The sequence below is a fragment of the Rhynchophorus ferrugineus genome, unplaced genomic scaffold (genome assembly GCF_030347505.1).
Source record: "Rhynchophorus ferrugineus isolate W39M unplaced genomic scaffold, kcgeb_rfMv2 rfM11, whole genome shotgun sequence".
Classification (NCBI taxonomy): domain Eukaryota; kingdom Metazoa; phylum Arthropoda; class Insecta; order Coleoptera; family Curculionidae; genus Rhynchophorus; species Rhynchophorus ferrugineus.
Genome location: NW_027472590.1, coordinates 17,048,200 through 17,071,267, shown reverse-complemented (window position 1 = coordinate 17,071,267; position 23,068 = coordinate 17,048,200). Strand labels below are relative to the sequence as shown.

Below are 23,068 nucleotides of genomic sequence, written 5' to 3'. Positions count from 1 at the left end.
GTTTTATATTTAAGTATTTATAAATTTATCTAGACAAACAAAGCGCCAAAACAACATTTGCCTGTTTATAATCTCTAATTATTTTCACTAATGTTTTGAAGAAATTTGCAGACAACCAGGCGAATTTTGTAGGCTGATTCCATTACATGTTTGAACGTATTTGACAGAACTGCATCTCTTTTTAAGTAGAATAAATTGAGAATTACAAATACAGTTTGAATTTAAAACAAATTTACAAACTGCAATTGGTAGACTATAGAGAGTGTTGTTGTGTTACTTAGACTGCGAACATATAAATCTGCGAGTATATATGTCATTATAATACCCTCTAAAAAGCCTTAAGAAGGTGATGGGTCAAAATATATATATTAAATAAAAAAGATTAAGAAGAGGGAGCCTTGAGTTGAGAAGAAAATTCCTGGTAAACTACATAGGAATATTAAAGTGTACCATTCTTCCTTATTTAAACCTTATTTATACACCTTATATATCGACAGTCCTATTTTTATTATTAAAAATGAATGTAACTTCATTCATTATTTTTATCTATCTTCATAAAAAGCATCTTATGAAGTTTGCTGTTTTTACTATATTCCTTTAAAATTAGTACAAAAAATTATTATTTTAACACGTTCGCTGCCGAACTGGGATCAAATACTTATCCTAGAAGCCGACTACGTTTTTCCTGAATACAATAATAAAATATTCCTAATAACGTTTTTTAATGTCTAATCCAAATTTTAATATTTTTTGACAAAAATGTTTTTGTCACGCTCCAGAGCGTGATAACAATGGAAACAATAACAATGGAATGAATCAACTACTAAAATAAGATAAAAAATTATTCAGCAGAAAAATGAGAAAAATATAACTAAGTAAATGTTACTACAAATAAACATAATACATATTCAAGTAAATTGGGAGGTCAATAAAAATAAATGAACGACCACAAGCTAATACAAATTTTCACTAAAACTCACAAAATAAATACAATCCCTATTCAGATCAATCATAAGTGCTCAATGACTAATTTTTGCGCAGTCCAAACAGAGCAAAACATAGATAGATGGTGTCTTTTCTTTTTTTGTAAATAACAATTTTTCCATTACTTTCTTATTACCTATCCTGCTTTCTTCTCCTCTCGTATAACATGTTCGCTGATAACCGCTCTGGAAATAGGTTTGGACGGAGCCTTTACTAACCTTTTTATGATAGACAAACGAAAGTCGTAAATTGGAATACAATTGCTTGAATATTTATTGGAAAGATAAGGCACGTTTCATATATGTTTCTTCCACTTTTAGGATGAGAGGACCCTGACATATCGACATTTTTTGCCGCCATATGCAATTCTGTAATTTATATGAATCAGAAACGAAAAAATGCACGTAAATGACTCATAGATAGTCATAAGATGATGCCGATACAACTCTAGAGGCACACTGTTAATGTTGAACTAAATACAAGACCTCGAAAGATCACCTCACGTATAACGTGCTGGAGCGTAATTGGCGTTCAATGAAAGCTTCACATTACGCGCTAGTGCATTATTGGCAGCGAACATGTTAAAAAGAAACCTTTCAAAACCCAACAATTTACCATAAATTGATTAAATACAATTGGAACAATTTTGATACAATAATTATAAATGGAAAATATGTAGAAAAACTTACATTAAAAGTTATATTAAAAATAAATTATGTTATTCCCAATACTTTTAGCATATGTACAACAGAGCGCAAACTGTATAATTACTACTCCATAAAACGGTTCTCTATGTTGCGTTATCAAAGCCATTAACTTTTTATTTATTTTTAATATCTATAGAAATATCTATAAATTTTATTTATAAGATATTCTCAATTTTACCTAAATTTGCTTGCAAATATATACGATAATGTTGAATAATTAGTTTAATATTAGTAGCAAATATTAATTAAAACCAATTGTAATTTTAGCCAAAAATTACAATTTATTTTATATGCTCATAAAAGGATAAAATGAAACTGAAAATTAAAAGATTTTTACTTGTTGAAATCCAAACTAAAAGTCAAAAGTTGTGTTCAGTACTATACTTAGACCTAGAAGATTTAAAGTCTTCCATTAGTTGGATCTCTCATCCACTCAATTATATCCAATCTATAGCAATTTCGGTAGTCCTAACTGCAAGCTTCAACAGAATATTTAGTGTCTATTGGGATGAAGGCTTTCTTAACTTGTCATATAGTATATAATTTCTCCTGATATAATCAATCTTCTAATCAACCGAACAGAATTTGGAACAGATTGGTTTTTATTGATTTTATGTCAAAAGCAGACAAAAGGCTGATTTTTTAATATATCTGGTAATCATTTAATCAATGAGAACATTTTCCAAGATCTTCGAAATTTTGGTACTGCATCTGAAGATCTTCAATGTCAAAACGATTATATTTGTTTGTATACAACGCTTTTATTGATATATTTCTATTTTGCTTGACTCCTGATTTACATTTGTCTTAATTGTTTTTATTGATATATAGAAGACAGTTATATAAGAAGGAATCTCTAGATCAGTAAAAATTGTTTAATTCATATCAATTATCCTTATTTATTTGTATTATTTTGTGTTAAACATTTCTCTATACATGGATATTTATGCGATATATAATATACTAAATATATTAAGTAACCATAAAAAGGCAAGCAAATTGTGGTAAATGTGAGGCAAACATTTGCAAATTTACTGAATTTGCTTATCAAATTTCTTATCGCTATTACGTTAAGTAGGGTTTTACAATATTGCTGTTAAAAATAGTATAAAGTAACATTCCATCAATGCAATATGGTGCACCAAGATTGACAATTAATGTATGAGAATAAGTAAGTAATCGTTACACTTTTTTACTGTTTAAATATTGAATAGAGTCCATAGTGCAGTAATTTCTTTATATGAACAATTAAAACTCTTCAGCTATGATCACGTTTATAATCTTGTTTTCGTTTTGTTTATTTTATTAGTTTAACACCTATAAGAGTATTATTTAAAGTTGATGTGTTTTTAATAAAATTTCTCGAATATAATTTTGTTTTTAAAGCTGCTTTCTATGAAATTATACAATATTTTTGTTACAAATAATTCTTTATTAAATATTGCATCTAACATATTATGCCAGAGTAACTAAGTAAGTTAGGAACGAACCATCTATTCATACACAATAGAGTAAAAAAATTAACGCCATGTTCTAACATAACCAAAACTAAATTTCGCTCTCTCCAATCATCCTTCTTTTCTCCGAAGCATTTAAAACAATACATGATATGATTATAGAAGAATTGTCAGAAGCAGTTTAAGAAAGGGAACACATCAGACAAATAGAAATAAAAGTGACGGAGAACTGCTTGTTAATAAAAATCCAATTTTATATGAAATATTGTAAAATGACATCAAGTTTTGCAAATAAACTTATTATGAAACATATTTATAATTACATAATTAAATAATCATGTGTTGCATCGGAGCGTTTATTAATGTAATGTCTTTGTATTGTAATATGACATAGTAGAACTCATTACACACATTACTACTTAATTAAACACGAAGTAAAAGTTGCTGTCCTATATGTTGATGATGGTATTGCGATATTGTAGGCGGACCGTTGCTGAAGTGCATTTGCTTGTTCAAAAATAGTATTATTTGAAATGTAATAGCTCTTACAGAAGATAGAGGATCATCAAAGCTTCCTTATTACTTTTAGAATGTTTTACAAGATTGGTTTATGTAGGATTATTTTGCGCCAGTATAAGATACTGGTGCCTTCACTTTTATATTATGCTAATTATATAAGAGATTGTTGAAAGGGATAATCTGATCTAGAGGCCTAATTTTAGATAATAGTCATAACATATAATAATAGTATTAATTATTTTTTACAAGAATAAATATCCATTTTTTTAGTGAATTTTCAATATTACCAAAAAATAAATAAAGATGCAAATAATCACAGGCTAATAGAGCAGGACCTAAAACAAGCTGCGTCCTGTACAATATGTATCCCACAATTGTACTATTCTGAATTAAGAAGCAACAGAAAAATCTTAAGATATCGTGTCAATAAAATCGAAAAAGGTAGTTAAAAAAATAAACATTTAAAAGTTCGTTTAAAATAACTCAGATTCTAGATCCAATTTAATATTCTCTAAAGTTCTTTCCACTAAGTGAATTATTTTAGCTTCCTTACAAGCATCAGATGCACATTAAGGGAGTTAATTCGAGCACATGATATAATTTTCAGAACTGATTAAAATGGTATTCATGTATTCATTATTTCTTAATAACATATTATTTCTATATTAAATAAAAGTTTTCAGGAAATAAATCGCTTTTCTTTTCTCCTTTAAGTTGTAAATTAGTGCTAATATACTCATATACCAATATACAATATCAAAATCATTTATTTTGTGTATTAATTCTGAATTATAATGTATATTATTTGTGTATAGTCCTATGTAAGCGCAATTAAATCTATTAAAATAAACAGAGATAATAGAAGTTGTCAGAATAAAATGACAAAACTTGTTCTAAGGTTGTTAAAAAGATTATTTATATCTCTAAAATCAATAAAAACAAATCTTTATAATGAATCCAAATGAATAAATTTAATGATTAAAAGTTATTTTGAGTTCCTGTGTCACATCACGTATGTCGTTATAACTCTAAAAATTACTCCAATATTAAAAAACCCTCGAGGCATATTCTTAAGTCAAGCTTAACGTAAAAAAATATATGCTTGTCAATTAAAAATCAAATATGTTTATTGCTGTCCATAGCTATGCATATAATCTTTTACTTCAAGTACTAATCAAGATAATTGATTAAAAATGTGCATAGATATCTTATAAATAAAGTGAATGAAGCAGAAAATTTCAGTTTTATAGCATGTTGTATGATTAAAAAAATTATTTTTAGAAGTTATGCGAATGTAAGATCTAGTTAACTAACGCTTAAGACGAAGGGCAAAATTCCCATTAGTATAACGATGGTACTATTTATCTTAGTCGTTGCGATATTCCTCAAGCTACAAATACCACGAGCTTTCGATAATCTTTAAATTATGTGGAAGTTTGGTGAGCATTGATTATTTATATGTGGAAGCTCGATCTTGTTAAGCAATCATTTTTCCAATCTTTAAACAACTGAAGCATGAAGAAAACCGACATAGGTAACCGAGTACAATATAGCCCAGGGTTCTATCTAGAATGTAGATAAAATAGTAAATGAGAAATAGTTTTCAGATTATATAAGGTTTCGTGCTATTATTATATTTGAATTATAATGTAAGAGTTGAAACAACGATTATGTTTATATATTTGATATAATTTACGAGATGTTGATAAGAAACTCTATAAAATCATTTTAAAAAGAAGCCTACACATACTATGTTCTCGTTTCTAATTTATTATTAATATATTTTGTATGGATTTACCTCAATTATTTTGTGCTTTGATTATTTTAAGTTTATAGTACTGTAAACTTCTTGATGTATCTAAGATTCTCTGATATTCACTGAAACAGATGTTGAGGCTTTGAGTATTTTTTACAATATAGTTATCATTACGGAGCCATATGGCTTGAGAATTATTCGAGAAAGGATAAAGTTATTGAGAATTGATATATCTCCTACTATTGCAAATATCAACGTCATCCACTTAAAGCAACTTCAGGAAATCAAATGTTTGGTACATCCAAACCGGGCAAGCTGAAGTACCTTTTACTTCTTTAAAATATTCCATGTGGGTGGGAGGACATAATGCAATTTAACATCTAGTAGCATAGCAACAGCGTATTGGTTGAGAACTCTCGATGCTTAATGCTCACGCTCTCGCTCAATGTTAGCTATGATGATGTTGATGAGAAATATATAGAAATGCATCTACGACAAAATAGTAACTCAGCTTTATATAACAGAAATAAATTGTTAACACTTCAGCATCACTAGCCTGTTATTATCAACTAGCAATATGTTTTATAGCAATTTAGTATGCTAACGTAATGCTATAACATATAGCAGATATAAAGTTCCTTTTTAATTATTGAAACATTACCATAAAAAGATAAAGGAGTGTTTAAGTCCAAAGTTCCAAAAGCTAAATGTCATGGTGTCAACTAAATCCAGATGATACGGATAAAATGTTTAACTTTGAGTTGTCACCTCTAAGCCTTGATGAGTACCTTTGCCGACTTTTTTCAAAAAGTCTGCAACACCAGTCCAAGACTTCTAATTGAATTAAAACAAATCATTGAGCAAAAAAAGGCCAGCGATTTCGGGAGCTAAATATACATAGGTTTTGTGATATACATTAGAGCTGATTTTAACGATTTTAGTTGTGGAACCTAATAAATTATAAAAATTGATCATTTATTAATAAAACGTCCTATTTTCGTTAAAACTTTGATTTTATAAGAATGTTTGTTTCATCAATCAACTCGGAAATCTATCAATTATAATCGCTCATTCTATTTTAGACAATAGAAATTAATCGTAATTACTAAGAATACTTACAAAATATTTTATGTTCAATTCTACGAAACACTAATACTATAATTTATAATTGATAACAGATTTTATGATAATGTTGCATCTAAAAAGAGATCTACAATATTAATATCCACGCGTATCTATGTAAGGATCTCGATAGAGGTTATAGAATCTGACACAAAAATAACACCACTTTTATATGATTTCTGGATATAACTTATACTTAAAATCGTCTTCTCGTCTTCTTATTTATAACGTTCCAGGAAAAATTAACTAATGGAAAGGACTACGGTGGAATGGAAATTAGCATTAGGAATAGGAATGGACAAGATTATCTAATGAGTTAATTGTTAAAGAATACTAAAGTATATTAAGTGCACATATAAGTCTTTTACATCCAACGATTAAATAATGTAAATTATCTGCTTAATTATTAAAATACGATCGCCTATTTTGTATTTTCCTTTAATTAAGCTTTAAGTTAATTTAAAGATAACATGATAATAATGATTTAAATGAAACAATCATGTCAGCATAATTACCTAAAGAGATATTCCAATTTCCTTAAAAAATCTTCAAAAAGAACTGTATAAATGATATGATTTTAGTCGAACTGATATTTTTAGGGAATAGGAAAAAAATACAAATAGTTAAGCTGCGAAAATATTTTTATTGTTTCTCAAAGTACTCGCCACGATGATCGATACACTTTTTCATACGCTTATACCATTTTTCAAAGCATTTATTCAATTCCGAATGAGGTATCTTCAAAACATGATTTTTGAATGCTTCAATACCTTCTTCGGACGATGAAAATCGTTGACCACGCAGTTTATTATTCACAGATGGGAACAAAAAGAAGTCATTGGGTGCCAAATCAGGGCTGTACGGCGGATGACGCATCAATTCGATATTTTGGGTGTTCAAATAGTCTCTAGTTGGGGCCGATATGTGAGCTCGCATAGTCATGATGAAGAAAAATCTTGCGTCTCTTGTTTGCTTTTCTTATGTCACCGAAAACTTCTTCCAAACAAATGGTTGTGTATAATCAGAATATATTGCTCTACGATCCTCTAGAGGCACTATTGCAATATGACCAGTTTTCCCGAAGAAACAGGCTACCATTTTCTTTGAAGTGCTTCGTGCGCGAACAACTTTTGTTGGATTTGGTTCATCTTGGACAGTCGAGTGTTGCTTACTTTCGAGAACATAGCTTTCGCATAGCTAAGTGTTCATGTAAAATCACATATATGCTGGTGGAACTAATGCTTAGTTAGGGATGCCTCAATCTCACAATAGGTGATATGACGATCTGGCTTAATCATTTCGCACACACATCGATGTTTTCTGGCACAACAGCCGATTTTGGACGACCTTCACGAAACTCGTCGGACAGCGAACTACGATCACGATTGAGTTCACTAAACCAGCAATACACGGTGGTTTTTGATGAAACTTCATCACCAAAAGTCAAATTAAGCTGATTGATGCACTCTTGTTGTGATAATCCACGTCGAAAATCGTAAAAAATCATCGCACAAAAATGTTCACAATTCAGTTCAATTTTTTGCCGAGACGAAACTTTCAACTAAATATAAAATAATCAAAGATCGTCCGTGCGACAAAATGTTCTGAGTACGTATACCGTCAGAAATGTTAAACTTTACGATGAAACCATCAGATGGACTCACATGACAACAGTGTTACCAATTCCCGAAATATAAATGTGACCTTCGTATACACAAAATAAGATTTTTATTAGGTTGATATGTATATTCTTTTAATATAATTTTTTTAAAATTTATTTTAATATTAGTTATTTGATTAGTTATTTACTTTGTCGTTGAAACTTTATCACATTTAAATAATTGAAGCCAAAACCGACAATTGGAATGTGACGAAGCAACATCACTATTAGTTTCTAAAAGTGTTATATGGGGTTCAGCAGCACATTTTTTTAAATAAAACAGAAGTAATGAAATTCGAAAATTCAATTTGAAGCGTTCCATGATTAGCGCCAGTATACTATGAAATAAATCAAAGTCAAAATAATAAAAAACAACAAAATTATTTTCCTATACTCGATATATTGAAATAATTTGTTAGGAAATAACGTCGTTGTGTAACCCATATTTCTATATTGTTTTCAAGCCATCGAACGCTATACTGTTCCAACAACGAGCAAAACAATACTTCGTAATAATAACTGTTTAGGAAACTAGGAAGTGATAGCTAACAGTGCTCATAATTTCTTTAAATTCAGTTCGATCGGTCTTTTTGCAAACAATATTTTATTGGTTCAGGGTTATGGTACTCACTATTAGCGTGACCTCATCTTATAAATTATACAGGATATAGAACGATTCGCGAGAAGTAACTAAAACGAATGGAGGCTGCATTATTTTTCTTTCATTTTGTTCATTATAATTTACTGAGTCAACGAAATAGAGACTCTATTACAGTACTTTGATATTTATGTCACGTATAGAAATAATTTCGTCCAAATTGATTGATCAAAATTCCCATTGATACGAACTTATAAATAACAGATATTAATCATTTTTTGAACACTTATGATAAATAATTTATCAGTTTATATTCGATTAGCAGTAGTATCGTAGTATAATAGATTACTAAATGTTTTTTTATAAATTCATTTAAAACTTTTTATATTGCATCGTGTTTACTGCATTGACGATAACCTAATTTTGCCTCTCTAATAATTAATAGTTTAGTAGGAATTATACATTGAATAGTATTATAGAATTTCTGTGTTCATTTTGTATTTTATTATGTTATACAATTTAAACTCCTCTTACGAAAACACAACCTATCACAGAATCATATTTTTCAAACAACGAACGAAACGTTAAAACAACGTTAACAATATTTTAACCTAACTAAAATTCAAAGTTATGCAACGTGTAAGGTTATGTTATGCAACATGCTAACTATATTAAATTTACGGAAATAAATGTGGAGTTATTGGATCGATTGCAAAAACGATACTCTTAATATAAACGAAAACTTATGGGTTTCCAAGTTATTTATGGTCATACATGGCGAACTGCAAGCCGAAAGACCCATATTTCTTTCAATAGATTAAATTAGTTAACAGCAGCATCAGCCGTTCTTTGGCGGTTTTACACCTTGAAATTTTTAAATAATGGATGTTTCCTAAATCTAACAATTTATAGTTAACAGCATGAGCTGCGGTACTTTTGGTCGAACTCCACTTAACAACGTCAAGGAATAACAGGTCAATTGAAAAGTCCCCGGCCTACCATAGTAAAACACATTTTTTAGCAAAATTAGTTTTTTTTATTCAACATAATTCCCTTCAATGATGATACATTGATTTTAACGACCCTCCAACTTTTGGATACCATTTTTGTAGTAAGATTTGTCCTTTGCTTCAAAATAGACCTCAGTTTCGGCGATCACCTCTTCATTCGACGAACATTTATTCCCAGCGAGCATTCTTTTGAGATCTGAGAAGAGGTAATAGTCGCTGGGAGGCAGATCTGAAGAATACGATGGATTTCACTGACTTGTGACACGGTGCATTGTCCTGGTGAAGCGTTCAAACGTTCCAATAACGCTATGTAATAGTCGCTGTTGATGATCCTTCCTTTTTCAAGGTAGTCAATGGAAACTATTCCATGCGCATCCCAAAATATAGACGCTATAACCTTGCCAGGCGACTGTTCCGTTTTCCCACGCTTTGGAGCGGGTTCATCGTGTGCAGTCCACTCGGATGACTCCGGATGGGACTTCGGAGTAAAATGATGGAGCCATATTTGATCCATCGTCCCATATCGGCGCAAAAACTAGGGTTTAATACGCTCGATCATCTTCAAACATTGCTCCGAATCATCAACTCGTCGTTGTTTTTGGTCAAAAGTCAGCTAACACAGCACTCACTTTTCACAGAGCTTTCTCATACCCAAATATTCGTGAATAATATGATGTACACGTTCACTTGATATCTTTAGAGTATCTGCTATTTCATTCAATTTCAATTTACAGTAATTCAAAATTATTTTTTGGATTTTTTAATGTTTTCGTCGGTGACAACCTCTTTTGGGCGTTCACTGCGTTCACCATCTTCGGTGTTCATTTCACCACGTCTAAACTTAGCATACTAATTGATGGTTGATTTTCCTGGGGCAGGATCCGGAAACTCGGCATCAAGCCAAGATTTTGCTTCAACTCTATTTTTTTCCCTTCAAAAAGCCATATTTTAGCAAAACGCCATCCATTTTTTTTTACAATAACAAAAGTTGCTTCACTCAAAATGCTACAATTCACAAACTAATGATCCGACAGTCATAAAATAATGTCATATTTATACACGCTTCTTTTGAGGGTTAGTTAGTTAACTATGAAACAATTGCCAATCGAATGTCAGCCTGTCTCCTTTTCTTAAATGAACTGATTTCTCGATAAGTAAATTGATTTAGAAATCAATTTAATTAACTTAATTCAGAAGATAACAGCCGTATGATCTCCCCGAAATGTTAATATAACTGAGACCCTTATATCTAAACACTCCAGTTATCACAACTCTCTATAAAATATACATAAATTGCAAAAACCATAGCAAAACAATATTTTTATATAAATGTGGCAATCTTTAATTTTACTGGATTATCATAAATTATAATGTAAATTTTGTAATGTACAAATAAAACTACAGATGTGGTGGGTCAAATTCAATGTATTGCCATTGCCATTATCGTCTTTCTAGGCTAATTAATAATTCAAGGGTTTGTAAACTTGTAAACACATATAATATATATTTTTTAGTGCAACATACTATCAAATCTACACAATTTAAACTTACATTTGACATAAACGCTTGAATATAAGGTACAAAGATTGGTCTGTTCATTGCAATGACTAGTCATTTAGCATCAATTTTCTGTTCCGTATCTTCTATTCGATATCACAGAAACTGATATTCTCATTAATTATGCCAGCAGAAAAGAATTACTGATTTTTTACCGGTTTTATTTGGTCCTAGATCCTCCTGATTATATCTTTAATATTGCAGCTAGGTATCCTCGATATTGAAACAGCTTTATTTATTTGGTTGATTTAAATAAAACTAGGTCGACAACAGTAATTTATTTGTTAAAATATAACCAGGAAATACAGCAATTCGCTATAATAAATTTCTTTTATTTATTAATATTATGTCACTGGTCGTTGCCGACTAACTTACCATTTTCTCTACAATAGACCCATTGGTCCTTACTTAATATCTAATAAAATAAAATAAAGGTTAGCAGCATTTTTCAGTTTTTAATTCATTTAATGTACTACACTACACAACTATACAAGATCACACAGTTAGGTTCTCTTGAGTTTGCGTCATAGTTCAGTGTTGTCCAAGACTTAGACTTAGTAATTTTTCGAAACTCTTAATCTCTCAATAGCAGTTGGAATTCGAAGGTCTCGGTGTAAGTAACTCTTACTGTAGTATCTGGTTACATCCACATTACTTTTCAGCATTTTATTCTGAAATATTTGTATCATCTTCATATTACTTCTTGCAGAACAAGCTCACAGCTGAATTCCTTAGGCCCATATGGGTTTTTAATATCTGCTTATATGACAGCAACTTATTATATACCCATAATTTAGATTCTATTCCAAGTAACGAATATATTTTTTCTGAATTTTAATTCGAGTTCTTTTTTTTCTTTTTGATGTGATCTTTCCAAGTTTCGTCCCAAGATAGCATTATTACTGTACGGGATAGTATTATTTATATTTATTATTATGTGAATAGTTTGGTTATAGCTAAAATCAATATGAGCTAATTTATTGTCAACTTATTTTTTTATTTGCGTGTTACAGCTTTCTGGTTACTTATTCGCCATTGTCTCCAATAGCAATTATCGCAGTATAATCAGCAAATGTAGCTATAATAACACTAACGTTTCTATTTGCAATATTCCACATTTATAGAGTAGTTAAAGAAGAGCGCCCAGAATACTGCCTTGCATTACACCTGTTTGAGTGTCTTTTGTTGTAGAGTTGGCTTCTTCTTTAAGTCTAAATATTCTGACTGAGATCTTAAAAGTTCTACGTATTGCTTTAATAATATTTTATGGAGTTTATATACGAGTCTTTTATCAACACTTTACCAGACTTTATAAAAGGCTTACGCATTGAATTCATGGACATATAATGGGAAGGTTTTTCAATAATGTCTCTAATTCTATGTCTCGCTAATCGTCGAATGGTTACTCATAAAACCAAACTGATGGGCAGATATTAGAGAGATAATGTATATTTAAAAATTCCACTCCCAAGAATATCAGCTTGTCTTATTAAAACTAGCTCGCTGACTACCACTTTTAATCTCAACTTTACATCCAGTACCAATATGCAAGATTATATATTTGAATAAAAGAATATTATTGTTTTTTCTTGATTTAAGATTGTAATATTGCCTAAATTTTAAATGTTTCTCCTGGTATTATATATAAATTACAGAAAGGAAATGTTATAAATGAAACTATTTTAATTTCGAAGGAAAGACGATCCTCTTAAGTACATTTCACCGGCATAGATAAATGCCAGAAGAACAGTAATTAATAATGGAGTAAAGAACTTCGAATTACCTTGAGCTATGAATTTCGCATTACGAACAGTTAAAGTTAAATTGCATCGCTCGACCGGCGGACGTTATTTTATACCCTTCGCATTAAACGTTATCATTAAAATGTTGAAATGTTATAACGAACGTGAATGTAGAATCTTTATTAGACGAAATAATTGAATCACAATTATGATGGTTAAAATGGATACAGTCAGTCTGAAAGGCAATCAACCGGATGCGTGCATATTTATGTTAAGTAGGTTTTTTTCGGTAGGTATTTTATCAAAAAATGTTCTGGTTTTATGGAAGTCCATTATTGAAGACTGAAATTCTCTAAAAACTAAATTTTTTGTTACCATTAGTTTGAACCACTAATGGTTCTTATGATAATTAATATTTTTGTGATACGTAAAAGATCGTTTTAGGATATAATATGATCACCTACCACAATATGTATTTATTAATAAGGCGTTGAGCTACCATTAACTTTGGAAACAGCTGCAGTTGTTCGAGAAATGCGTTTATAGAGTCTCTGGATACTTTCTAACGGAATGTTGTCCCTCTATTGTAACAGCACATTCGCTAATTTCTTCAATGATATTGGAGATGGAAACCTACTCTTTACTCCCTGCTCCCCATAACTGTTCAGTTATGATGATATAGGTCTGACGATTGTATTGAGCAAGGACTATATTCCGGATCGTAATCTTCTATTGGGATTCTCTATACCATTCACCCAGTCATTGGTAGTAAACAATATAAACCACATTCTTCCAATCATCAAATGTCCATATTTTATGATCGTTGCAACAATTCTTTCAGAGCTTAACGTTTGCTACAAAAGATTTCGCTATCCAATACTTCCATGAATCTTAGGAAATAGTATTAATTAAGCGAGTATTGTGGCTCATCCGTCATTATAAGTTAACTTTGGGTTTCTCCCACTATCCCTTTTCGATGATGATGTTTATTTTGTTTACCGGTCTATGTATCTATTCTATAGTTCCATGCTTATAATGAAACCCTAATAGATTTCCTGGAATAATAACTATTTTTTCTGTCATTGTAATAAGCTTCTTGATAATTAAATATATTATTTATTTTATGCATTTTTCTGATAGTTGATTTTACTAAAAGCTTTTCGTACTTAATTACTTCATTATTATTTCTTGTAACTTGCTTGAGTTTAACATTTTTATTTTATTCATAGAAACATTTGAAATAGAGAATTTAGGAAATCGGTAATAATATTTGCTTCATCTGCAGATATCTATGTTTTGAAGGATTTAAACACTTTTTTAAAATTCAGCCTTCGCTTTGTTGTTCATAGCTCAATTATTGTTATAGTTTTTGGCTTGTTCGTCTAGGAGAGTAAGATCAGAAGTGCTGGTCCTCTCAAAAAGACGATATACCAATTAAAACAAATGTTTGTTCTAATCATTAATATATATATATATATATATATATATATATATATATATATATATATATATATATATAATTTAGTCTTGTTCTCTGAAATAGTTTGTTTACACGGATTTTTTTAGTAGATGTGTAAATTTTTGTAGTATGTTTGTAGCCTTTTTCGTTAGAATGTTATCATTATGTTTGCATCATAAAATTATTCGTTTTATGTTGATTAGCCCCCCAGATAAATTCATTCAAAGTCGACAAACGTTCACTTGAACTATGTTCCTCGTGACCCATTTGAGAAGATGACCAAAATCGCAACCACACCTATACTCATAAAAAAGTGCATGAGAGAACAAACATGGTGCATGATCTGAGGATATGAGGATATTGGGAGAAAGGGTGGAAAAGATCCTGCACAAAGTAATTAAGCTTTAGAAAGTTTCACTCAATATGGTGTCGCATTTGTTCTTGATTAGCAGTAGGCAGCTGTCGGAAGGGTTTTGTCCAGTAAGGTTTGGTATTTTAAAGGGTTTCTGCTAGTTAATTACCTGGAAAGGAACAGAGTAATTACAGATGAATATTAGTCCAACTTTCTTGGCCTTGCAAAAAAATAGTTGTATGCTTTGGATCTCTCAAAAAATGAATCGTGTTGATTGGTGAAAGGAAATGTTTCAAATATACATCCAAGATCGATCAAATATTATGTATGATATCTACATAGGTGGCGAATTATCGATATTTACCTATGAATCTCAAACGAAACACAAATTGTCTTCAAAGACCTTCTGAAGCCGAATCAACTAAACCCAATAATTTACATAACAAATTACATGTTTAACGGCCATAACATTTAAAAAAGTTCTTTAATTTTTACTAGTAATGTTTTGCAGAACAAGAAACTCAATTTCAATAATAAATATCAGGCAGACAGATGGTGTTCCCCGCATAGGATACATTGGTAACCAACTTCGTGTTGAAGCCTCACCGACAATCTTCACTTTTCATGTCGAAGTGTAAACAAAAAATGGTTTCAGTGCATTGAAAATGTCAGTATTTGTATCGAATAAATCGCATTTGCAGGAGATTTTACTTTCTTATTTCAATTTCAATAAAAAACCAGTAAAAAAATGGTGATTTTGACCCCACTACTATACTACTATACTACTATCCCCTAGGAACTACTATACCACCGGCTATATTCTCCAGACCTCGCTCCTTCTGATTACTAGTTATTTCGATATGTGAGCGGCGACCTCTTTGAACAGCTCTTCACATTTTGCGTGAAGAGTGTAGAAAAGTAGCGGCTATCAATGGACAATACTTTGAATAAAATACATTGCACCAATTGTTTACAATGAAACTTCAAATTTAAAGGAATCCTGTAAAACTATTTATATAAATGATGGCAAAATTTGTTCTAACACTATTTATTTGTAATTAATTAGTTTAATTGACTAATTTTATCGTATCTTAAGATACTTACTAGAACTTCTTAACCATCATCAAGTCCATATGCAAATTAATTTTTATTATCAAGCAAGCGTCAACGGTTAAAAGGAGAATAAAATAAAGGTCATATACAGTCGTTCAATTAATGAGTATTGACGGTTATATTGCTCTGAATTATTTTATGGCTCTTGACAGTTTCTTGGGCTACAATTTAGTTCTCAGCAGATTTTCTATTTGCTTTATTAAAAGACTATTATCATAAATTTATTAAATTATTGAATCTATTTTTGTCACTTGGGTCAGTTTCACATCAGTTTATTCCCTAACTTCTTTGATAATTTTGTCATGTAAATTCTTGTAACTCAAGAAATTTTCCTAAGTGATAAACGCGTTTTAATTGCTATGTAAATGTTAATGTTTTTACTATGCAATTTAATTATGCGCTAATAAATATGTTCAATAGATGGAAATTATGTTGAAAAAATCACGTTTACTCAAGGAAAAAGCACGTGATAACGGTGCTTCCTTATTAAATGTATTTGTTTTCATTTCTCACGTGTTGCTGAACAACGTGTTACTGATGCAAAACGCTTGAGAAAGTGGTAATAGATACTTGAATTTTTTTTAATAACACTATACCACCGCATTTATAAAATATTATTGTTATGAGCAAACACGAATTTGTAGATTATTAATTTACTTTTTTAACTAGCTTGATGAGAGCCTATTAAAATGCAAAAAGGTTTGTCAAATTGTTTTTATTGTTAGTAGGTTATGGAACGGTACTAAGGTAATAAATAATTGGATTAATTAAAATTAACCGTTGATATAAGACTAATAATTATTACATCGTTAAAATTTCTAACAGTCTAATCTGGATGCATATATAAAGAGCTTAAATAAAAAATACCTTTTGTACTAGTGTAAGTGTAGGTGTAGGTCTATTAGGTACTTTCATATATTCTGATCAGCGATATATATTGATGAAAATCCGATGTATCAGTGTATTCAATCCTTAAACAACTTAACCTAACTTTTAAATTCGATGGTGTTGACATTTGGTTGCATAAAATAACAATTTATTGTAATAGTATTATTGAATTATTCAGTGTATTCAGACTTTTGCGGTTGGATTTGAAGAAGTCTGCTGTCGACACACATCATATGAAGATCATCATCTTATGAAACGTATGGTGTGCTCTCAGTGTGAATGTTATGCTCTCTTGTTAGATTTACGTTTTATACGGTCCAATTTAATTGGTATCTTTTTGTCCACATATTAAAGTATAAATTCATAATATTTCCAATTTTGGTATTAATTTTCCTCTGCTAGCCTCTGTTACTTTGTCAGTTTCTATTCAAAGCTATTCAAATGAATTTATTTTACTATTTCAATTTATATTTATTTCGTCTGGCTCTCCCATCACCTACCATGTTAATTTTATTCAGTATAATTCAATATTCCCTTTTCCTGGGAACTTGTATAGGTATTCCATGCCCTTCGATACTTATGGCCGGTCTTTTTGATCTAACATTTCTTTATTATCCACAAAATGCATGAACAAATGTTGGGCTTAGGCTTCTACCTTGTCTTAGTCATGGAGTTCTGAAAGTGTTTGCTATATATTTCGTAAATTGCTTTTACCATTTGTAAGTTGTTAAAAGCCACAGCGAGATAATAAACTACTATACAATGGTTAAGTTATATAATATATATATATACTGATAAATGTTAATAAATAATTATGCTTCATCAAGATAAAGCTAACATAACTCGAAACATCAGAGAAATATGATATTTTACTGTCTTGACATTAATGGATGAAAGATTTATTCCAAAAAATTAACGACAATATTAATGTTTTTAAAATACATTTTTTAAATAGTTTTATTTATTATTTTTTAATATCGTCACTCCAGATATGGATGATTATTTTGTTTAATAATACAACCTCATTAGATTTTATTATACATTGTCTTGGTACAGCATAAGTTAAAACGGTTTTTATATCTCATTTTTTGAACAAACCAGTTGATGATAGTTTAACGTTGTCATATGTAATAGCAATAGATATTTTAAAAGTATTATATAATAAGAGCATGTTAATGATTACGTAAAGTGAACCAAAAAATTCAGATCAGTTTTCTTCTTTGAAAACTTCCAGATTTACCAACAATAAAAACATATTAAACAATTTATATTGTTATCGATTTGATATTGTTATTATCAGAACTATTTGTATAGTTTCTAACTAAAGTTTTCATGATAAATACCTACAACTGAAAAGTATAAACTTACAATAGTGTCGGAATTTAACAATAATAACTCAGCGGTTGATAGCATGTGAAAATTCTTGGTTCCAGAGTGAACCTACGGTATTCAAATGTGGGGTTGTACAAAGAAATCTAATATTAACATCACATAAAGCTTTTTCGTCCAATATTTAATTGATAGTCTCTTACAACTAGCCTAATCACCTGACTTCGTTTGAAAATGCGCTTCGAGGACATCACGGTGAGTCAATTCATAAAATAAAATAGGACTGATTAATCAAACTGCCACTCCAGAATTAAAAACTTCAAATACTGAAGAAAATGTTAACATTATTGTTTCTTATTATTTCTCTAGAAAATTCTCTGCTATTATTATATCACAGTACGTGGTCTTAATTTATATTCTCCGGTTTTTACTTATTCAAAATAGATTTCGGTGACACTTTTAATACCCTTTTATATTATTTTTTAAACGAACATATAGTTGTTATCTATCCAATCACGTACTGTGTTAAAATTATGACATGAACGTCAGCATTACGTGTTTCGAGCGTCGTTGATAATAGCTTATTGTATGACAAGATAAAAATTGATCTTACGGTGACTGACATGATCAGCTAAGATGTTTCCCTTTAGAAAATCTCAGTTTTGTTTACAACACAACCACTGCTGTCTGTTGAAACATCACGATACGGTGTTACAGTATAATTTAACCGAGAACGTAAAATGTTGTTTTATTAAGAAGTTGTTTTAAAGTAGACTCGCACTATTGGTGTATCTAGAATTCATAATTGGATATAAGAAAAGTAACAAAGTTCATTTTTAAAAGTTAAAGAACAAAAATATGTTATAATAGTTTGTTAGATTTTGCAAATGAATAAATAAACATTTATAATTTATTTTTTAAAATTCGAAATCGCTATGGTTGAAGTATTTCCAACCAGGGATATGTGCCTTGCCATATTGAACCACATCATTGAGTATTATTCATAAAGCTCTTGAAACTTTAAACTTAAATAAATTAGAAATAATAACAGGCAACTTCATAAGAAACAATAACAGAAATTTGAAAATAATAGTGGAATTATAAGGTCAACTTTTCATATGTGAACCAAATATCATATGTAATACAAAATATTTATAAAATAACCTTATATTATTGAAGAAATGATAACATATACTTGAAAATAATAATGGAATATATACCAAAAGGCAGCTTAGTCTTCATCTTTAATGTATTTTAGAAACACCAACATTAAGAAAATGTTAAATAAATTATGTAATGTTAAATAAATAATTAATGCATTATAAAAGAGGCATTAAACAGATAACTTTTAATATCAATAAAGTATAAATAATACAAAACTAAATATTTTTTTATTATTTAATTATTACAACGTTACTAGTCGTTTCCGTCTAACGTACAAATTGTCTTTAAGATAACTTAAATCTAGATATATAACTAGGAGGACCCATCGGCCCTATCTCAGTCTGGTGAAATAATAGTTATACATGTCAATGCTGTATTTTTTATTATATGTGTCTGTGTCCTGTTCTGGTAGTATCCAAAAGCTGCAAACCTTCAATATTCTCATGAGAATGGAGCCTTTTCTCATGTTCCTTTGAAGTTCTCTTGATTTCTTGACTGACTGTGGGTATCTCGATGTAGATAAACCGTCCTATAGTAATTCGGTGCGCCCACAATACCTCTCAGGACTTTGTTTTGAAAAATTTGTATTTTATTTATGTTACTCTTTGCAGAACATCCCCATAATTGAACTCCGTCTGTCCATATAGATTTCAGTATTTGTTTATATAATAACAATTTTTTATGTACTGATAATTGTGATTTTCTTCCAAGTAGCACTGGATAGTGACATATATTGACATTCTCCTATATTTCAATTCCAGTTCTTTTCTTTTCTTCTTTATATGTTCCTTCCAGCCAAGTTTATCAAGAATCAGTCCGAGATATTTGGCGTTATTGCTATATGGAATTATAGTATTATTTAATGTTATTGGTGCTTGTACGGCCTGTCTATAGGTGAACTGCACATATACAGATTTACTTTCATTAATTCTTATTTTCCAAGTGTCCAATTATTTATATTGTCACTTACCTGTTGTAATATTCGCGAGGCTTCTTCAATATTGTCTCCGACAGCTATAATAGCAGTATCATCAACAAATGTAGCGATCGTAATATTCTCCATTTGTGGTATATCACAAGTGTAGAGTAGATAAAGCATTGGTCCCAGTACACTTCCTTGTGGTACACCTGCTTTAGCTTCTTTTATTCTGGAGTAAGCTTTTTCTTGTGTGACTCTGGTTGTAATAATGTTGGTTCTAATAAACATTCTGGTTGTAATGTACGATTTTGATATTTCGGTGTGTTGTTTTGGTAATATTTTCTGTAGTTTATGAACAAGGCCTTAATGCCAAACCTTATCAAAGGCTTGTGCTACATCTAAGAATATAGCTGAGCATACTTTTTTACTTTCGTAGGCTTTTTCAATGACATCTGTTATTCTGTGGACCTGGTCAATTGTTGAATGCTTGTTAATACCCCCAAACTGGTGTGTTGGTATTAGGTTTTTTCTATGATCGGTTTTATTCTTTTCAATAGGAGTTTGTCAAAAACCTTAGATATTACTGGCAGCAGTGATCTAGGTCTATAGGCTTTTATTTCTTTTGGAAGACTAAATATGAAGTTTAAAATGTTCTCTCTTAAAAATCTATAATTTTCCTTAAAATTCCTTAATGATGTTAATTATATGAATAATTATAACAAATTATTAATACAAGATCTCTCAGTAGCTAAAATTCGACCGTAATGCGTTAAATTTTAGAGTATTTTTATTTTTTTCTTTTGCGTTAGCCACGAAGATTTAGTTAGAAAGTTTTATTTATTTTAATGTTAATATCAGATAAAATTAAGCCTTATATATAGATATTCTCCATTTAGCTTCAGATACTTTGAAATTGACCAATATCAATTAGATGTACATACAAGACAAAATCAAACATACAAAACTGAACGTGCAGTTCAATATGTTTTTTCCTTAAAATATTTAATGATGCACTTGAATAACTATAACATACCGGTGATACTAATGACCGCCCAATGGCTCAAATTCTACCGTAATTAATGAAGTTATAAGTGTTAAAAAAACTTCAACTATTTTGAACTTTTATGAATAAAAAAATTTGTGTAGACGATTTTCTGTGTAAATTATTTCTTTATTTGCTTAAATGTCCTTGTCCATTATATTTCAAAATATCAAACCATCGCATTCTATTTGCTGTTTTGTTTCACCAAAGTGTAAGAATATCTAAAGATATGCGTATAATTTATATATGATCTTGGCTCACATGACTGTAAAGGAAATAGACATTACATTTTACAAAAAATTTAAAACAATATTATGCCAGATCTTTTTAATATCAGCATTAATATAGTTATATCCCCAACTCTAAAACACCTGCGAGTAACATAGTTTAACTTAAAATAGTGACATATTCATGAAACGTATTAAAGTTTTCGACCAGCCATGGTGAAGCCACCTTTATTATTGCGCTATATAAAATTATTAATTAATTAATATATATAATTGTTCATTGGTCATTGTTCACGGCATAATTTATTAACTCAAGATACTCATGTTCTGAGCAAGTCACTTACTTTTACTCTTATTCTTTGGTTTTATATGTTTTTGTACTGATTTTGTTAATTGTAATATATTATATTTTATTTACTATATACAAATAGATACATAGTCTTAAAAATAATATGAGCTATTAAAAATGATATTAAATTATAACTTTTTTTACTGTAATTATAATGTAATTGAAAAAAAGTTAATGAATATGATAATTAAAGATGAGACATACCAAATAAGTTCTAAAATATGATATATTTTTAAAAATTTCACAAGTTATGAACTATAATCGCAATAATTACTGAGATAATTACTCCGTCAATGCTTGACTTAGTGCAAATAATTATTACTCGTAACAGTCGACTCTATAATTTCATCATATTTTAATAAATCATTAAAAAAATGTCGTTCTATTTCCACGGGAGCACGACTTTACCAACTGTTAACCATCTTTCTGTTAAATAATGTATACGTTTCATTTATTTCTCATTCCTAACTGAGAATCGATACTGTAATATTAACTTTAGATATTTCATTTTACATATTTAGAAAGAAACTTATTTTAAAAGTATAAATTTCGAAATGAAAGCGATGATTTTTCATTTGATTATTATATAAAAAGGTTAGAAGGCATCAAAAAATTACCTTAAAAATCCTTTATAATTAAGCACCATACATAACTTTAGAATTTTTTCACTGTATTTAAAAATATACAATTTTATTTCTCCCTTTACTGCTATTGCAGTGTTCCAATTTACTTTAAGGATGCTATTAACTTATATATGTCTAAATTATACAAATAATCGTAAACAAGACTTTAATTAAAACAATTAAGTACTTTCTAGATCGCTATAACAAACGATGTTTTAAAAGCATTTGCTTGTATAGTTCTCGTCGAAACTAAGGGTCGATTTTTAAACAATTTACTTTAAAACGTGTACATTGCACCATTCTTCTTCACCTTTGATTCTCATGAACCGTTAGTCAATGTTTACAGTAGATCTAATGTTTACCGTAGTGAATGTTTACTTCCATTATTTATTCTCTATTCTTAGAACTGATTTCTGTGGTAGTTAAATGTAATTTACATATTTTTGTGAAGTAAAAAATCACGCTTTTAAAATTTGGTTGAAAGCGGAATT

General features: G+C 29.7%; 1 protein-coding gene across 3 annotated transcripts in view; it reads left to right on the top strand.

The window, feature by feature from the left end:
• Positions 1-23,068, top strand: part of DAAM (disheveled-associated activator of morphogenesis-like protein) — a 112,596-nt gene that overhangs the window by 10,537 nt on the left and 78,991 nt on the right. Inside the window, exon 1 of one of the 3 annotated variants that reach the window (XM_076417134.1) lies at positions 2,790-2,862. The exons of the other annotated variants lie outside the window; for them this stretch is intronic. The gene's annotated coding sequence lies outside the window, so the exon portion shown is untranslated. Of the gene's footprint in view, positions 1-2,789; positions 2,863-23,068 lie in introns of those variants that run through there. 3 annotated transcript variants of the gene reach the window in all.